The following is a 21718-nucleotide window of genomic DNA, read 5'->3' on the forward strand; positions in this document are numbered from 1 at the left end:
TCTTCCAAGGCTCTTTTTTGATTAAATTACAACTACAGTGACCTCCAATAAAATATCCCAAAGCTGGTATTTGAGTAGCCTTTTGCTTATGCTGAATTTGGCCTTGACTCCCCCTTGTTGGACAGTTTCATGATCTAATAAATAACCAGATATGTCCACTTTGTAACAACACTTTAGCTGGGTAAAATTAGCATTCTTATGACCCAATTTTGCATGGTTTTGCCGTCTAAGTAAGGTGGATGTGTTCATTTTCATGCAAAATTATGATAATCTCATCTTCTATGGACCACTGCATAATAAAAATTAACATGAAAATAATTAACATGAAAAAAATATAATTTATGCACAAAAACCATGTAATAAAGCATAATTTCACATACTTTATAAATTCATGTCCAATATTAACATTTAAACAAAATCCACTTAATTTATTAACAATTACTTAAGATTAATATAATTATTAAGTCAAAAGGTGGTAAAATTTCTAACAATCTTATATAATTTTGAGTTGACAACAATATAAATAAATCATTTAAACATTCAAACATTCCATAATCATAGTTATCACATGTTATACAAACTTTTTTGAGACATAATCGAGCTTACAAAAGCTCGTTTGCTATTCCAAACATGAAATAGGACCAAATGGAAAATTTTTCAAAATTTTAGATCAAGTATTGAAACCCCTGCCAGGTACTGATACCATTTTGAGCTTCGATGTTTTAGAAAATATTAAGTTAAAATTAATGAATCGATACCAATCATAAAGTACTAATACCCCTCAAGGTATCGATACCTTACCTCTGTATGAATGCCATTTTAAGTGTCGATATTTTGAAATTTTGAAGAAAATCACTACAATACCTGTAACACCTCTACACTTGACCCGACCACCCGGGTCATAATATAGGAATGTCACATTTGATGCCAAAGTAACATTAGCCTTATACTATTAAACCGAACATTTTACAAAGAATCTTATGATATTATCAATGTGTTTTTTTCATATTACAATTATACTGAATAAAACGGATAAAATGTTTGTTTAAACATCTTATTTGTGTAAAAAAACACTAAAGTATTGATACTATCTCATAGGTATCGACACCTCTTATCAAGTATCGATACCCCTGTGTTGGTATCGATATCATTTTAAGTTTTGGTGTTTTAAAAAAATCAAATAAGATTTATATGTATCAATACCCTGGTCAAAGTATTGATACCTCCTTCAAAGTATTGATACTTTACCTTTAGTATTGATACCAAAATAAGGTTCAATGTTTTAGAAAATCCAAAGGAAAGTTTGCCAAAATAGCCTATCAATTTCACTTTGTAAATTCCTTGTTCAATAAACATTTTAAACCAAACCAAATCACATCAATTATAATCATGCATTTTCCATACTCAATTTCTTATGAACTAGCTCATAAACATATAAATTATCTATTATAATCTAACCAAGATCAAGTTTTATGCTTAAGTTCCCCAACATTTCATTCACTAACATAACACTCACCTAGGTACATGCCATTTATTTAAGACAAAATAAAGAAGAATTACTTTTTTCTAGCTCTAGTGATGTGATGAGATGTGATGCAAAAGCTCTTCAGAAATCTTTTACTTATACTCATTTACCTACGCGTATAAAAGTTAAATTATTGAAAGCTTAGTAAGTACAACCAGAGTTTAATTTACATTTTATTTAATGTAAAACTTAACTTATATTATAATCATTTTCATAATTTCATTCAGGACTTCTTCTTATCAATCGTTTTAACTTACCTCTCAATAAAAATATTATTCAATCCATTACTCTTATTTATCAAACTATAGTCTTTTCACATTTCAATCACTTTTATCTTCAGATTTCATATTTCATCAATGGCAATCTTTTAACATTTATCATAGTCAATCTCTAAACATTTAATAAAGGCCCAGTATACTTAACAAAACAAATAGCATATATGAAACAGAATAGGATAACACTGAAGTGCGTAGCAGGAGAGCATTATGGTGCATAACAAGATAGCACCAAAGTGCGTAACAGAGAGCACGCTAAATCTTCCTTAATGACATGCCATCTATATCCCAGTAGTTCTTATTTCATCTACTTGGCCAAGTATATCATAATCAATTTCATTTTCTCATTTCAAAGCAAAATCTCAGTACTTTAGATTTATTTCAATTAAGTTCACTTGTAAAAACTCAAAGACAACATTTCCAACTTTCCTTAATTCATATGACATATTTTATTACTTAGTAATATTTCCATAAATCACTACTAATTCTTATTATAACTTTCTCATGTCACTTTGCATATTTTATAATTTAGTCATTTTCTTTCTCACAATTCATCAAGTACTATCATAACATTTCCATCTCATTTCACATATCACTTATTAACATATTTCACATCATTTACTAACATACTCATAATAATTACAATTTCATCAATTTTACGTTTTTTACAATTTAGTCATTTTCTCACTTTCTCACTTTCTCACTTTTCTTTCTTTTCTCTTAATTTAACTACTTAGTAAATCAAAACTTTCTTATTCTCGATCATTATCATATCTTATTCTTCATTTATGTAACACGTAAGCTTATAATTAAATATCATGTAAATAATTTTCTTGATCTAATTAAACTTAACAATTAACAACTTATTTAAAGTAAGTAGAATTCTAATTATACTTACAACCAAAGCTTTGAAATGAAACTTTCTTCTTTTTCTTCTTCCTTTGGCTCCTCATTGGCCTTAATTCTCCACTTGTTTCTCACTTTTCTTCACTTTTTCTTCATTTTCCATATCAAAACATACAATATTTACACATTAAAATCATAATAAAATATCATAATCTATGTTTGTAACATCTCATTTTTCAATGGTGTCAAGAACAGTGGTTTCGGGACCACAATTTTGACTAGTAAGCTAGTGTTTTATTATTTAATTAATAATTATAGAATTTTATAATGTCATATTAAAATTTGATTAAGAAATGTTAACATTTAGATAGTTAATTAAGTAAAAATAACTAATTCGTAAAAGTTGCAAAAGTTAATTTCTAATAGTTAAAGGTGTTAAATGATTAAAGTAATATGTTTGTTGTCTTAAATGGTAATTATACCATGAAGATAGATAATGGATGGTTATGGGCTTGTAATTGTTAAAGTTTGATGTTAATATAAAAGTGTAAAATTCTAAATTACTTAATAATTGAAATTTAATCAAAGCAAGATGGAAAAATCCATCATCATCTTCTTTTTTTCATCATTTCAAACCAAAACACCATAGATGAGATAGGGAAACTTTTGGCCAAGCTTATTTTGGTTTGCATGGTCCATATTTGACTTCCATTTTTAGTGATTTTTTTCTTTTTAGATCATTTTAGCTTAATCTATCTAACCGGGGTTTAATTCATGAAACTGTTAAATATTTTTTACTATGCCATTGATGAATTTGAAGTTTTTTTGAAGTTTAATGGTAGATTATGTAGTTTGGTTGTTAAATTAGACTAATTTGAGAAGCGATTTTCAGTAATTTTTATGTTAAGGACTTAATTGTTAAAAGTTGCAAAAAAATCTCATGGAAATGTAGTGAAATAGAGAAAAATATGGTTGTTCTTGAGGTATAAGAAACTCGGCTGGCTTGATTTAAGCTTAATTGTGTTCAATTTGATAGTTTAGGGTTTAGGGACTAAATTTCATTAAGGGTAAAGTTTGGGGGTAAATTTGTAAATGTGACTAAAAAGACTTAAATGCATAAATTGATTGATTATTTTGGTTTGAATTTATTTAATTAAACTAAACTGTACTTCCGATCAAGAAATTCAACAAGTAGAGGACATACGGGGAAAAGGAAAAATTGTCGAGTAGTCTTTGGTAGCTGAATCAGCCGACAGGTAAGTTCAAACGATTATCTTTGGTTATAATTCATTATTACATGTTGTTAATGACATTTATATATTTTTTAAATTGTTGAAATGAATTTGATTTATGTGAAATATACTGAATTTTTGAAATGGTTTTGAAAGATCGAGTAAAAGTTTCATACATGAAATTTCTAAATAAATTTCTGTTCTAAACTAAGATCCTACATGTGTTGTGGACTCGAATATACATGTGACTCAGATTATCCTAGACTGGTAATACGTTGTCGTTTTAAAGGTTTAGCTTGGACTAGTAACCTTACATGTATACATAGCCCTAGCCAGGCTAATTTTACGTGTTGTCATTGGTTTAGCCTAGACAGGTAACCTGACACACTTACTCTGTACTCTATTAGCTCATACGAGCATTATCTATTTTCAGACTTATGTATTGAGTACTTTAACAAAGATCCATCAGAATATTATAGGTTATTTGGTACGGAATTGTTTCAAGGAAACAAACAAATTACGAATTTTGTATATCTGTATGCTTAAATGTTCACCAACTTGGAATTTTTGAATCATGTTATAATAAGGTTGATATTTAATTGACTATGTGCAAATAGTTATGCAATGAGTATGGTAAGTTAAAGAGTTGAATTGTGAAAACTTACAAAGTATTTTGAATACATACTTTTGTTATTATTTCTTTGTAGATTTTGAACTTTTGGATCGTGTTGATCGGATCAGTGGAGCTCACACCTACCATCATCTTACATCAGTAGATTTTGAAGTCTTGAAATGTGGTTAATTGTGGCATATATATATGTAGGATGCTCATTTTGGACTTTTTTTAGTACTTTGGTTATAAATATTCTATTTTGCAAAGTTAATACATATATGTATACTTTGTTTGACATTTTGGTAATGTGGAGTTCATGTATGTTTAATGGTAGTTGTGGATGACCATTTGGTAACAAGTTTGGCATGTTTATTATTGGTTAGATGGCTTGAATGGATGAATTGTTTTAATTGATAAATGTTGTTTATATGTGATGCCAATGAAGGCAATTTGATTAGGCACTTAAGTTGGGATGTTTTGGTATGTTTTAGGCTTGATTATATGTGTTTGAAAGAATGTTTAGGGCTGATTTGATTTTGGCTTGATAACTAAGAAATTTTGTGTTTTTTCCCTTGTTTTGGAAGTCATTTCGGTGTAGACGGCCCGGGATCACACGGCCATGTGCCACGGTCTATGACACGACATTGTGACCTTGAATTGTACACAGTTGGCCATACGTGTAACACCCCTTACCTATACCCGGGGCTAGGATAGGATACGAGGCATTATCGAACACATACACAGTTATTCATTGAAAAACCGGGCTATAAAATTTTTCTTTAAAACAACTTCACTCATACATACACAATTAGTCTCTGATATGGGCCTGCGAGTCCCAAAACAACCATTGGAAGGGATTCGGGACTAAATCGAAGACTTTAGAAAAGTTTGGAAAGATTTCCCCAATACAGAGCCACACGCCTATGTAAGACAGGGTACACGTCCATGTCCTCCAGCCGTGTAACACTCTGACTATGTTGTCAGCATCAATTTAGGGTCACATGGCCGTATCACACATCCGTGTGGCTAGACCGTGTGGTCAATTAAAATTAAATGAATTTTTCATAAAAAGGTGCAGACTTCACATGGCCAGAGTACAGGCCCATATGGGTATGCCGTGTCTCTCACACGGCCAAGACACACGCCCATGTCTTAGCCTATGTATTTACTATTGAGCATACTGACTTGCAAAATTAGGGTGCAGGGGACACACAGCCATTCAACACGCCCGTGAGGCAGACCGTGTATCACACACGGTCTAGACACATGCTTGTGTGTCTACCCGTGTGGACCATTTAAAGGTTATTTTCCAAGCCAATTGTCACCCTCAATCATTCATACATCATAACAAGCAACATGAAATATTTAGCCACTCAAATATTCCACACCACGGTACTCTCACATCCTCATAATGTCATCCTATTGCACATTCATTTTGTTACACCAGTTAGAATCATTCCACACCAATTTCATGCATTATCAAACTTGTTACCATAATTTCAAATTATGAATTCACGACTATAGTCATTTTAAGCCATTAAGTCATCCCTTATCTTTTAGCATCTAATCTATACTTTATCGTACATTCACCAAGGCACTAACACATGCATGCATAGGTAATTAGATTACCATCCAATGAAAAAATATAAGCCATTTCACATGGCCATTACAAAATGAATCATCATCATCATCATAGGCCTTCACAATTTGGCCAAATAGCATGACACATATCATAAAATAACCAAGTCTCCTATACATGCCATACTCAAAATAATAATTTCACTATACCTAATAATCTTTTGATAATGTGATTGAATACTCCGACAGCTTCCGATCCCCGAGCTAGCTTGACGAAACTACAAAGGATGGAAAGGAAAGGGGGTAAGCATTAAAGCTTAGTAAGTCCACATGCAAATAATATGTAATAGTAGTAAGCAATCAACATGCAAAGGCATAGTAACATATACATAAAGATTATTCATCACTTAAACTCTTTGACTTACTTATCATATGTACACATATACTTTCTCATCACAAATCATTCTTTACCAAGGCATTATTCACAGGTTTAGTGTACATACCTGTACTCATCGTAGTATATCATATAACCATACCTCTTTAACATGCCCTCCTCGGGACTTTCGTCACATCCATTGCATTACCCGTTGAACACTCGGAATATTGTTGGATATGCGAAAATATTGCACATAAGTGCCACATAAACATGCATAGCCAAAGCTACCTCATAACATGTAACGCTCGCAATAGAGCTACTTACGAGCTTGCTCATAAAAGCTATCGGTCAAGGTGTAGCTACACGGGCTGCTCACACAAGCTATCAGGTATCCTACCAACTCAAGGATCACCTAGCCACTGGTAGGACACATAAGACCATTGCCCGAAACCCAATTATATGTACCGTATCTATAATGAACTCGAACCAACTCAACGAGCTCAGATGCCCCATGCATATCACGAACCCAGACCAACTCAACGAGCTCGGATTTCTAATTCCTAGTGGCATGTCACTTGTATCCTAGACTATTCCTAAGGTCAAACGGGATTTTCCTCACTTGCACATGGCATACTTTGTCATACTTGCTCGTGATGTCGTATGTAACGACCAATTATCATTTATGTTTTCATAACAACCAATAAGTATATAACTCATAACAACAAGAAAACATTTATCACATAATATCAAAACATTGAAAACATGCTACAACACCACATTATTTTGCATATGCACTTACTTCGGTACAAAATGATGGTAATCGAGCCTAGTCGTTGTATACTTTATTCTTTCCTCGATCAAGACCCGATTCAAGTTATTCTTGATCTATAATGCCAAATTTAACTAGTTTATTAATCACATTATTCAAATCAATCCATAATTCATGCTTTGGTAATATTACCTTTTTACCCTTAAATTTTCACTTATTTACGATTTAGTCCCTAGGCTCATAAAATGAAATGCATGCATTTTCTTTGTTACCCAAGCCTAGCCAAATTTTCCTTGTACTCATAATAGCCTATATTTTCATCAAAATCAGATTTTTATCACTTATTTTACATCTTTTACAAAATGGTCCATTTAAGGTGTTTTCATGCAAAAATCACCTAGTAAAAGATGTTGAACACATATCAAACTATCATATTCTTCCATTAAACATCAAAACACAAACTACTCAGGCATGGGTCAAAATTCCAACATAAAACCTAGCTTAAAATATGGTTAGAAATGGGTACATCATGTTACGAGGATTTCAAAAATGTAAAGAACATTAAAAACGGGGCTAGAACGGACTTACCCCCAAGCTCGAAAAGTTTGAAAACCCTAGCTATGGTTCTCCACAATTTTTGACAGCTAAGGAGGTAGGTGGACAACATTTTCACTTGATTTTTTACTTTTTATCTCATTTAATTACCAAATAACCAAACTGCCCTTAGGGTTTTTCTTTCAAATTTTTCCTATGCATGTCTATTTTTGTCCAAAATTATAAAAATTGGTCAAATTGCTAATTGGGGCCCTCTAATTCATAATCTAGAGCAATTTCTTGCTTAAAGCTTCCAGAATGCAAGTTATGCATTTTATTCAATTTGGTCCCTATAATTCAATTAGACATTTTATACATAGAATTTCTTCATGAAACTTTCACATAAGCATGCATTCATATTATATACCTCATAAAAATTATAAAATAATTATTTCTATCTCAAATTTTTGGTCTCAAAACCACTATTCCAATTACGCCCTAATTCGGGATGTCACAACTCTCCCCCTCTTTAGGGATTTTAGTCCCCGAAAATCTTACCAGTAAAAAGGTTTGGGTAGTGTTTCCTCATAGCCTCCTCAGGCTCCCATGTAGCCTCTTCAACCCCATGTCTTTTACATAAAACTTTCACAAGAGCAACATTTTTGTTTCTCAATTGGTTGACTTCCCGACCCAAGATCTTAACCGGTTCCTGACCATAAGTCATATCCAGTCTGATTTCAACCTCTGTCGGTACAATCACATGAGAAGGGTCGGATCTATCTCGGCGCAACATGGATACATGAAACACATCGTGAATCTTTTCTAACTCAGTCAGCAAGGCCAATCGATAAGCAACAGGCCCTATCCTTTCAGTAATCTCATACAGTCTTATAAAACGAGGACTCAACTTATCTTTTCTTCCGAATCTCAAAACCTTTTTCCATAAAGATACTTTCAAGAATACCTTATCACCAACTTGATACTCAATCTCTTTCCTTTTTAAATCCGCATATGACTTTTGTTTATCCGAGGCTGCTTTCAAGCAATCATGAATTACTTTCACCTTTTCTTCAGTTTCCTTAACTAAATCGATCCCATGAATCCTATTCTCCTTAAGCTCAATCCAATACAATGGTGTATGACATTTACGTCCATACAATGCCTCATAAGGCACCATCTTTAAGCTTGACTGATAACTATTGTTGTAGGCAAATTCAACCAAAGGTAAGTACTTTTCCCAACTACCTTGGAATTCAAGAACACAACATCTAAGCATATCTTCAAGTATCTGAATTACTCTCTCAGATTGTCCAGTAGTCTATGGATGAAAACTGGTACTAAAATTCAGCTTTGTACCCAAAGCTTCTTGTAACTTCTTCCAAAATCGCGAAGTGAACCTCGGATCTCTATCCGAAATAATCGATAAAGGTACTTCATGAAGTCTTACAATCTTAGAAATATACAATTCAGCTAACTTATCAAAGTGAAAATTCAATGCGTACCGGTATAAAATAAGTCGATTCAGTCAATCTGTAAAACACAACCCATATGGCATCTTTCTTTCTTGGTGTCAACGGCATGCCTGTTACAAAGTCCATAGTAATTTTGTCCCATTTCCATTCAGGAACTAAAATAGCCTGGAGTAAGCCTGAAGGTACTTGGTGTTCGGCCTTTACTTGCTGACAAATCAAGCACCTCGACACAAACTCGGATATATCTCTTTTCATACCATTCCAACAATATATTATTTTAAATCATTGTGTTACCCAGGTGAACTGACATACCTCTATTATAAGCTTCATGCAAACTATGTCGAACCAACTCAGCATTCTTCGGGACATAAATCCTTCCACGGAACCTCAAACAACCATCAGAATCTCTCTAAAAATCTGATTCACTGTTCGACTGACATGGCTGTGTGGCTAGACCATGTGGTCAATTAAAATTATATGAATTTTTCATAAAAAGGTGCAGATTTCACACTGCCAGAGTACACGCCCATCTCGGTAGGCTGTGTCTCTCACAAGGCCAAGACACACGCCCGTGTCTTAGCCTGTGTATTTACTATTGAGCATATTGACTTGTAAAATTAGGGTGCAGGGGACACACGGCCATTCAACACGCCCGTGAGGCAGATCGTGTATCACACACGGTCTATACACATGCCCGTGTGTCTACCCATGTGGACCATTTAAAGGCTATTTTCCAAGCCAATTGTCACCCTCAATCATTCATACATTCAAACATATTTCATAGCAAAACATGACATATTTAGACACTCAAATATTCCATACCATGGTACTCTCACATCCTCATAATGTCATCCTATTGCACATTCATTTTGTTACACCATTTAGAAGCATTCCACACCAATTTCATGCATTATCAAACTTGTTACCATAATTTCAAATTATGCATTCATGACTATAGTCATTTTAAGCCATTAAGTCATCCCTTATCTTTTAGCATCTAATCCATACTTTATCGTACATTCACCAAGGCACTAACACATGCATGCATGGGTAATCAGATTACCACCTAATGAACAAATATAAGCCATTTCACATGGCCATTACAAAATGAATCATCATCATCATAGGCCTTCATAATTTGGCCAAATAGCATGACACATATCACAAAAAAACCAAGTCCCCTATACATGCCATACTCAAAATAATAATTTCACTATACCCAATAATTTTTTGATAGTGTGATCGAATACTCTGATAGCTTCCGATCCCCGAGCTAGCCTAGCAGAACTACAAAGGATGGAAAGGAAAGGGGGTAAGCATTAAAGCTTAGTAAGTCCACATGCAAATAATATGCAATGGTAGTAAGCAATCAACATGCAAAGGCATAGTAACATATACATAAAGATTATTCATCACTTAAACCCTTTGACTTACTTATCATATGTACACATATACTTTCTCATCACAAATTATTCTTTACCAAGGCATTATTCGCAGGTTTAGCGTACATACCTGTACTCATCATAGTATATCATATAACCATACCTCTTTAACATGCCCTCCTCGAGACTTTCATCACATCCATTGCATTACTCGTTGAACACTCGGAGTACTATTGGATACGTGAAAAACTTGCACATAAGTGCCACAAATACATCCGTAGCCAAAGCTACCTCATAACATGTAACGCTCGCAATGGAGCTACTCACGGGCTTGCTCATAAAAGCTATCGGTCAAGGTGTAGCTACATGGGCTGCTCACACAAGCTGTCAGGTATCCGACCAACTCAAGGATTACCTAGCCACCAATAGGACACATAAGACCATTGCCTGGAACCCAATGACATGGAGGGCATCAATAATGAACCCAGACCAACTCAATGAGCTCGGATGCTCGCATCCATAATGAACTTGGACCAACTCAACGAGCTCGGATGCCTCATACATATCATGAACCTGGACCAGCTCAACGAGCTCGGATTTCTAAATTCCTAGTGACATGTCACTTGTATCCTAGACTATTCCTAAGGTTCAAACAGGATTTTCCTCACTTGCTCATGGCATACTTTGTCGTACTTGCTCGTGATGTCGTTTGTAACAACCAATTATCATTTATGCTTTCATAACAACCAATAAGTATATAACTCATAATAACAAGAAAACATTTATCACATAATATCAAAACATTAAAAACATGCTACAATACCACATTATTTGCATATGCACTTACCCCTATACAAAATGATGGTAATCGAGTCTAATCGTCGTATACTTTATTCTTCCCTCAATCAAGACCCAGTTCACATTTTTCTTGCTCTCTAATGCTAAATTTAACTTGTTTATTAATCACATTATTCAAATCAATCCATAATTAATGCTTTGGTAAAATTACCTTTTTACCCTTTAACTTTTCACTTATTTACAATTTAGTCTCAGGCTCGTAAAATGAAATGCATGCATTTTCTTTGTTACCCTAGCCTAGCTGAATTTTCCTTGTACTCGTAATAGCCCATATTTTCATCAAAATCAAATTTTAATCACTTATTTTACATCTTTTACAAAATGGTCCCTTTAAGGTGTTTTCATGAAAATCACCTAGTAAAAGATGTTGAACACATATCAAACTATCATATTCTTCCATTAAACATCAAAACACAAACTTCTCATGCATGGGTCAAAATTCTAACATGAACCTAGCTTAAAATATGGTTAGAAATGAGTACATCATGTTACGAGGATTTCAAAAATGTAAAGAATATTAAAAATACGGCTAAAAAAGACTTACCCCCAAGCTTGAAAAGTTTGAAAACCCTAGCTATAGTTCTCCAATATTTTTGGTATCTAAGGAGGAAGATGGACAACATTTTCACTTGACTTTTCCCTTTTTATTTCATTTAATTACCAAATGACCAAAATGCCCTTAGGGTTTTTCTTTCAAATTTTTCCTATGCATGTCCATTTTTGTTCAAAATTATAAAAATTGGTAAAATTGCTCATTAGGACCCTCTAATTCATAATGTAAAGCAATTTCATGCTTAAAGCTTCCAGAATGCAAGTTTTGCATTTTATTCAATTTGGTCCCTAAAATTCAATTAGACATTTTATGAATAGAATTTCTTCATGAAAGTTTCACATAAGCATGCATTCATATTATAGACCTCATAAAAATCATAAAATAATTATTTCTATCTCGAATTTATGGTCTCGAAACCACTATTCTGACTACTCCCTAAATCGGGATCTCACAATACGGCCATATTTTTTAGCCACACAGTCTGGGCTCTTTCACATGACTTGGGCACACAGCCATGTGACTCCTGTTTCCAAGATTTTCAAATTTTTGTATTTTTTTTGTTTTGATTCAAATTAATCCTGGAGTGTTCTTAAACCATTTTAGGGCCTCATAAGCTCGATTTAAGGCTGTAAATGTTATTTTGATATGAATGGAATGTAATTTAAATGTTGTTATTTAATTTAATAAATGAATGGTTTAATTATGTAAATTGTTCTGATATGTGCCATAATACTCTGTAACCTTAATCCGGTGACAAGGACGAGTTAGGGGTGTTACAATGTTCTTCAATTAAAACTAACATTATCACAACCCAAAAATTTAGGGTTAGTAGAATTGGGTTTGTGAATCAAGAGGGAATGATCATGCCCTATTTTTTTAGATTATTTGTGCGCTTTTAGGAAATAAATGAGGCATTTTTTTTGGTTAAGTGGTAGTGAAATGCTCCTTGAAGCCCAAGTTCAAATTCCTTCTCTCATGCCGTTTTTATTATTTTTGCAAATTTTGCATCAAACCCTAGTATGCGTGTAACACCCCTAACTCATATCCATCACTGGATTAGGGTTATGGAGCATTATCATACAATCGGGAACATTTAAACTTGATATTATTCAATAACATAATTAAATCATAAACCAATCATATACATACATACTAATCGAGCCCTCGAGGCCCTAGAAACACTAGAGAAACAATTAGAGACCAATTTGAAATCATTTGAAGAGTCTAGGAAAAAGTCATAAAAATTTGGAAATAGGGGTCACATAATGTGTGCCTCACACGACTGAGACACACTCCGTTTCTCAGGCCGTGTAACCTTCAAGCTAGGGACACACAGCCGTGTCCTAGGCCGTGTCCTCACCCATGTAACTCTCTGAGTAGAGTCACAGACCGTGTCACACGCTCATGTGTCAGGCCGTGTAACTCACTAACTTGTACCTTAAAGAAATCATTAGATGACACATGCCCATGTCTCAGGCTGTGTGGATCCAAATCTATCTAAAATCAAACCATTTTCAAGACCACTACATGCATAACTATATAAACCATTTGTGCACACAATCAAGGGGTTCAAACACCATTCAAACTTGCATAAACATACCATTTCAAGCATCTTAATTTACTTAACCAAAATGTCATTCAAAGGCACCACAAACATAACAAAACATGGAATGCCAATATAAGTCAACATTCCCTTATTTCAAGCATCATAATCTAACTTAGTTCCTTACCAAAATAGTTCAATTTATCCATTCTCAACCATAAAAAGCCTACCAAAAAACCATACCTTTCAATAACTAAAAATGGTTAAGATGACTTTACTTAACAAGCATTACAAGTCCATCATATAACACAAACTTTGAAGACACAAGCATAATAAAACAATCATTAATACTACCATGAGCCATCAATACAATAGACCTATACATGATAATATTGACATTTCCATACATGATAAATTAGCTCATAAATGAACTTAAACATGTCTCAAGTGATCCTTTTCAAGTCATTATCAACATGCCAAGATAACCGTAAAAACAAGCACATCAAAGTATCCAATATCACATAACTTGGTAAGGCATCAAAATGTACCAAACCAACCTAGCTTGCCAAAGCTCATACATGCCAAAAATATATTAACACATACACCATAATACCATCACAAAGCACCCTATACATGCCATTATAAACCTTAATCAAATTACTCAAAAACTATCGAATTGTCCACTGGATAGTGTGATAGATCTTCGATGAACTTCCAACCAATTGAGCTTTTGACAATCTATAGAGTTAAGGAAAATAACTACGTAAGCAATGAATGCTTAGTAAGCTCATATAACTTTAAACATAATATACCATTTCAATAATGAACTTTATAAAATAAGTATAACCTTTATTGATGCCATAAGATTAATAAAGCCTATATAACACCATCAAACTCACATGTTAGCATACTTGTTAATGATACATATGAAATCAACCATTTATATATATACATAACATTTAATTCATCATCATTACCATATGATCATGTTTCATTCCATTAGCTTACTTACTGTTTCCAAATGCTTAGTATAAACTTAAACAACATCATCAAATCACAAGTTAGTGCACTTGTCCATAATATAAATTAGTTCATCCATAGCATAAGTAGATTTCCTACATATAAGTACATCATTTAATTCATCAATCTTTTTATAACATCATGTTACATCTCAATTGTGAACTTACCATTTCATTCCCTTTTCTGACCCGTTGAACCATCTAGAATTTCATCAGATACTCAGGAAAGCTCATAGAAAGTGTGCCTTTACATATAGCTGTGACCTTTTCCTTTACATCAATACTCACACAAGCTGTGAAATGGGCCAGTTCACACCAGTTGTGGGTTGAAATGTAAACTAGACGATGCTGGTCACAAGAGTTGTGAAAAATCCACAACAAATGCAAGACCTCAGCCATCAGTAAGACATTCAAGATCAACACCCAAAACATGAAATCCCTAATGACATGTTATTTGTATCCTAAGAATTCCTAAGGTTCAACCGAGATTCAACATTCGTTAATTCGTCATAGCTTTGATACATTTATATTTTGATTAATTTACATCAAATAACATTATAAAAATTTAATTTAAATTACATTTAAGTGATTACAATTCATATGAACTTACCTGACTAGATTGTAGCAATAACTAAGTTCAAGGGCTATTTGGTAATTTTCTACTCTCATCTATTTTCCACTCGTTCTTGATCTAAATTAATAATTCCATTCAATTCATTAATTCTTATAGAAAAATCAATTCATTTTTTGCAATTAAGTCTTTTTTAACATTTTTACGAAATTGCCCTAGCATTTTACTTTTATACAATTTAGTCCCTAAGTTCAAAACATGCAAATTAACCATTTTTATTCAATTAATCTCATTCCAACATTTAGAATAATTAGTTTAGCTTATAACCCATAATAATGAAAAATTACAAAATTACCCTCAAAGTTTACTATTCTTGCAATTTAGTCCCTAAACCTAAAACTTGAAATTAAATCATTTCTAAATAAAATTCATGCAAACTAATTTTTACCTATTTTTATAACAGCCCATATTTATCATTCATTTTGCAATATTTTCCTTTAATTTTATTATTTTCATAAATAAGTCCTTATATATTAAAATCATTGAAATTTACTTAGTAAAATATGTCTATTTAACAACAAAGCTTAACAATCTATCATAAACTTTCACAAACACCTCAAATTCATCCATGGCACATTCTAAAACATTTGATAATTTTGAAAACAGAGGTAGAGGTTAGCTAAGTCTAATTGCAACGATCTCAAGAACATAAAAATTACAAAAAATAAATAAATAAATGGACTTACACCGAAGCTTCAAGCTCCTAACATGGAGTTCAGTCGAAAAAAGGGAAAATAATTTAGGAAGATGGCTTTATGTTTCATATTCTAACATTTTTACTTTATTTTAATAATAAAAATAACATATAAATTTAAAGTAAATTCAAGCCAAAACCGTCCCTGTAACACCCGTGCACCGAGTCCACATCGAGTCGAACACAAGGTGCACAGACTTAACTTAATTATTTTCACAATCCATCTAAAATTTCCAGACAAGTTGGTTCTTGCATCACTTGCCGCCTTAAAAATCATATCTTGAGTTTCAAAGCTTGAAAATCAGTTTCGTAATTTTTCCCTAAAACTAGACTCATATGTCCATCTAAATATTTTTTTCTAGAATTTTTGGTCGGGCCAATTAGTAGTATAGTTTATTAGTTAAATTCTCCCCTGTTACAGGGATCGACTACACTGACCTTCGTGCATTACGACTTGGATATCTCCCTGTACAGGGCTTCAATACTAATGACGTTTGTTTCTATAGAAACTAGACTCAAAGGGGAATCTATACATATAAGGAATGACTTCTAATTGTCTCTAGATAATTTATAATAAATTATCCCAGTCGAAACAGGGGATCCAGAAACCGTTCTGGCCCTGTTTCGCGAGAACTTTAATATCTCCTAACATATAATTCATGTGACCGTTTCGTTTCTTCCATATGAAAGTAGATTCATCAAGGTTCATTTACATAATTTATTCACTATTTAATTCCATTCCTACAAATTTTAGTGATTTTTCAAATCCACACCACTGCTGCTGTCAGCATCTGTTTTCAAGGTAAACTTTACCTATTTCGTGGTTTCCATGGACCAACTAGAGTTTTGTCATACATAGGTCCACATATAATCATATTTAGCCATTCCAATGGCTGATCATTTGCCCAACACTTCCATTCCAGTCCATAGTCACATCATGAAACCATACATATATACATAAACACAAATGGTCTAATGCCATACTCCACTTCTACGAGCCATTTTCGCATGGTACATACACATACATCACAAAACGTACTTGAAAAACAACAAAGGGTAGTCCTATACATGCCATTTCAAAACTCAACCAAAATTGTACCAAAAGGGGCTTTGATAGTGTGGGAGACTTGACTTCCAAAAATCCCGAGTCCAGATGGTGACGAGCCAAAATCTATAAAGAGAGAAACAAATAAACGGAGCAAGCAATTTATGCTTAGTAAGTTTTGAGCAAGAATTTAAACACAAATGAAGTATAGCATTCACATAATTAAACGGATAATTCCGCGTATTCATATATTCAAATCATTTCTACTTTACATTCCAACCCTTATGTTCATACATAAGGGATCGTCTTAGCCAAATACCGGAAGCTCATTACTCAACTGAGCGAATATTATTCGAAGGAACTCAACTATTCCAATGCACATACGGACATACCTCATTGCTGGAATTTTTTTTCAAACGTATTAACTGGGATTTTTACAGCAAGATCGTTCATTCTCGAATCACGTACCTTCGGATCTTATCCGGATATAGTGACTTCGCTCAAAAGCCTTCGGGACATAGCCCGGTTATAATAGCTCGCACAAATGCCTTGGGACTTAACCGGATTTGGGAACTCGCACAAATGCCTTTGGATCTTAGTCCGGATTTGGGAACTCGCACAAATGCCTTTGGATCTTAGTCCGGATATGGTCACTTAGCACAAAGCCTTCGGGACTTAGCCCGGACATCATTCGAATCATCATGCACATTTAACACTAAATCATGACACATTTGTATTTCATTTTCATTAGCAAAACTCAAACACAAGACACTTATCACTCTTGCAATTTCGGCTCAATATCCACACACAAGGAGCATGATTTGATTTGCTTAAAACATGATCTAATCAAATCATAATTTAAGCTCTATTACTCAAGAACTTACCTCGGATGTTGTTGAACGATTCGATGGCTATTCGACCACTTTTTCCTTCCCTTTATCGGATTTAGTTCCCCTTTGCTCTTGAGCTTAATTTAACAAATAAATTGATTTAATCATTTGAGCATCGAAAGAGGAATTCAAGGTACTTAGCCCACATATTTTCATTAGACATTAAAGTCACATATGTACGAAATCATGAATCAAACTCAACACATTAGTTAGTACTCTCCTTAGTCAATTTTCCAAGCCAAGAATAGGCATCAATATGCTTGCCTCTAACCGAATGCATGCACACCAATCCCCTCATGTGGCGAATATGCATGTCCATGTTGAGGCCAATTATACACTTAATACCACACATAAACAAAGATAAATTTTACTAACTAACGCATTCCATATTTTAACTCAATACGCATCAATCATTTACTTCATAACCGAAACATCATCATATGAAAATATATACCTTGAGATAGTATATATGTCATACCAATACATCATGTGCAAACATATATATATATATATGCTAGAGCCGAATCTCAAAGTTGATTATAACTAAACATGAACATAAATCCAAAACACAAATCTTACCTACCATGCAATAAGCATAAATTATACTTATGGATGTACCATGGCCGAATACATCACAACACCATACCATTTCAATTTTGGTCATGGTTAAACAAAGAACCTAAAGTCTCACTCAAAAATGCTAAAAAGAAAGTCCAAGAGCCATCAATCCACCATCACATGTATCATTAGCAAGCTTCATATTTAACATGCAATGGCATTAACACAAAATCCACCTTGGCCGAATACCACCCCCATGACATAGCAAGGATTTGAACCATGGGCTAATAAGAACATCAAGTTAGTAACCAAAAACATGCATGAATCTCATGGCACAACATCAAACATACCTTAATCTTGATACAAGTATGGCCAAACCTCTTCCTAATCCTCTTCCAAACCAAACATGAAGCAAGAACTCCCTCTTTCTTCCTTAGAATTTTCGGCCAAGAGAGAATGAAAAGGATGAACAAATTTTTTTTTCTTTTTTTTTCTTCAACTCACGGCAATGGGGGGAGAAACATTCACCATTCTCTTTTTTTTTTTTTCTTCACTTTCATTATTCAATTCCCATGCTCATTATTTTATTTTTTTCTTACATAAACCACTTACACAACATGTTTCATGACATGTTTTGCCCATAATCCCTTGTCATGGCCGGCCACTAGCTATTAGGGGGGGAAATTTGACATGCAAGTCCTCTCTTTTGATTACATGCACTATTAGGTCCTTATAGATTAGCCTATCACATTTCAAAAGTGTCACACAAATCCTAATAACTGAATTCACATGCAATCGACTAAATCGAAGCTTGAAATTTTCACACGTTCATAAATACATATTCTAGACAATAAATATTACGTTCAAACATTTCGGTGACTAAGTTTAGCGGTCCCGAAACCACTTCCCGACTAGGGTCAATTTTGGGCTGTCACAACTCTCCCCCACACAAGAAATTTTCGTCCCCAAAAATCTTACCAGTAAATAAGTTTGGGTATCGATCTTTCATAGAGTTCTCGGGTTCCCAAGTAGCTTCTTCCATCCCGTGTTTGAGCCATAACACTTTTACTAACGGAACCCTTTTGTTTCGCAACTCCTTCACTTCACGAGCCAGGATACGAATCGGTTCTTCTTCATAACTCATATCGGCTTGAATTTCGACCTCGATGGACTAATTAAGTGCGATGGATCGATCTATAGCGTCAAGCATCGAAACATGAAAGACGTCGTGAATCGTTTCAAGTTAGGGGCAAAATCAATCGACATAATCGGACCGACTCGTTCGGATATTTCATATGGCCCTATGAACCTTGGACTCGATTTTCCTTACGGCCAAATCGAGTATCTTTTCCAAGGTGACACCTTAAGAAATACTTTGTCTCCCACGATACTCAATATCTCTTCGTTTTAAATCGCGTCGACTTCGACGATCGATCGATGCCTTTAGACTTTCACGAATTATCTTTACTTTCTGTTCAGCATCTTTGATTAAATCAACTCTGAAAATTTTACTTTCACCGAGCTCGGTCCAAAACAATGGTGTACGGCATTTACGACCGTACAAAGCTTCATAAGGCGCCATCTTAATGCTTGACTGAAAACTATTGTTGTAAGCGAATTCAACCAAAGGTAAATACCGTTCCCATGAACCACTGAACTCGAGGATGCAACATCTCAACATATCCTCAAGTATCTGAATTATCCGCTCGGATTGACCATCGGTTTGTGGATGAAAAGCGGTGCTAAAATGCAGCTTGGTACCCAAGGCTTCTTTCAATTTCTTCCAAAATCGCGAGGTGAATCTCGGATCTCTATCCGACACAACAGAAATCGGTACCCCGTGTAATCTCACAATCTGAGAAACGTACAATTCAGCTAGTTTATCCAATGAAAAATCCGTGCATGCGGGATAAAGTGAGCCGACTTAGTCGGTCTATCAACAACAACCCAAATCGCATCCTTCTTACTTGCGGACAATGGCAGTCCGGACACAAAGTCCATTGTGACTCGATCCCATTTCCACTCGGGTATCTTGATCGGCTGAAGTAATCCTGAGGGCACTTGATGTTCCGCTTTCACTTGTTGACATATTAAACATCTCGAAACAAAGTCGGAGATGTCTCGTTTCATACCATGCCACCAAACCGACGTTTCAAATCATTGTACATCTTCGTACTCCCGGGTGAATTGACATTCGGCTACAATGGGCTTTCAGAATCATCGAAATGAGTTCAATTCCTTGGAACACATGACGACTTCTGAACCTCAAACAATCATCATCATCAACTTGAAACTCTGATTCCACATTCGGAGCACATTCCGCCCGTTTTGCAACCAATTCATCATCGACTTTCTGAGCCTCACGAATTTGATGAATCAATAATGGTTTGGCTTTTAATTCAGCTATTAACACATTGTCGGGTAGAACAGACAAGTGCACATTCATCGCTCGTAAAGCGAACAGTGATTTATGACTTAAGGCATCTGCAACCACATTAGCCTTTCCTGGGTGATAGTCAATGACAAGTTCATAATCCTTTAACAGCTCGAGCCAACGTCTTTGTCGCAGATTTAAGTCTCTTTGAGTCATCAAATATTTGAGACTTTTGTGATCCGAATACACATGCACTTCTCGCCAAATAAATATTGTCGCCATATTTTCAAAGCAAATACGATGGCAGCTAATTCGAGATCATGAGTCGGATAATTTTTCTCATGTGGCTTTAAGCGTCTCGCGCGATAGGCCACAACCCGACCTTCTTGCATCAATACGCAACCTAACCCAAGTAGGGAGGCGTCACTATAGATGACAAATTCTTTGCCCGATTAAAATTTGCACTAAAATTGAGCTTCCGTCAAATAAGTTTTCAATTGATCAAAACTTTTCTGACATTTTTCCGTCCATTCGAACTTAACGTCTTTTTAAAGTAGCTTCGTCATGGGCGTGGCTATCATCGAGAAACCTTTTACAAACTGTCGGTAGTAGTCAGCAAGTCCCAAAAAGCTCCGAACCTCAGTAATATTTCTCGGAGGCTTCCAGTTAAGTATGGCTGAAATTTTGCTCGGGTCGACTTGAATACCCGATGCAGATGCCACATGACCCAAGAAGCTAACCTCTCTTAACCAGAACTCACACTTACTGAACTTAGCATATAATTGCTTATCCCGTAAAATTTGCAATACTAATCTCAGGTGTTCAGCATGATCGGTTTCATCTCTTGAATAGACCAAGATGTCATCAATAAACACAACTACAAACCGATCCAAATACGGCCTAAAGATCCGATTCATCAAGTCCATAAATACCGCAAGGGCATTAGTGAGC

Source organism: Gossypium arboreum, chromosome 10, assembly GCF_025698485.1.
Source record: "Gossypium arboreum isolate Shixiya-1 chromosome 10, ASM2569848v2, whole genome shotgun sequence".
NCBI lineage: Eukaryota > Viridiplantae > Streptophyta > Magnoliopsida > Malvales > Malvaceae > Gossypium > Gossypium arboreum.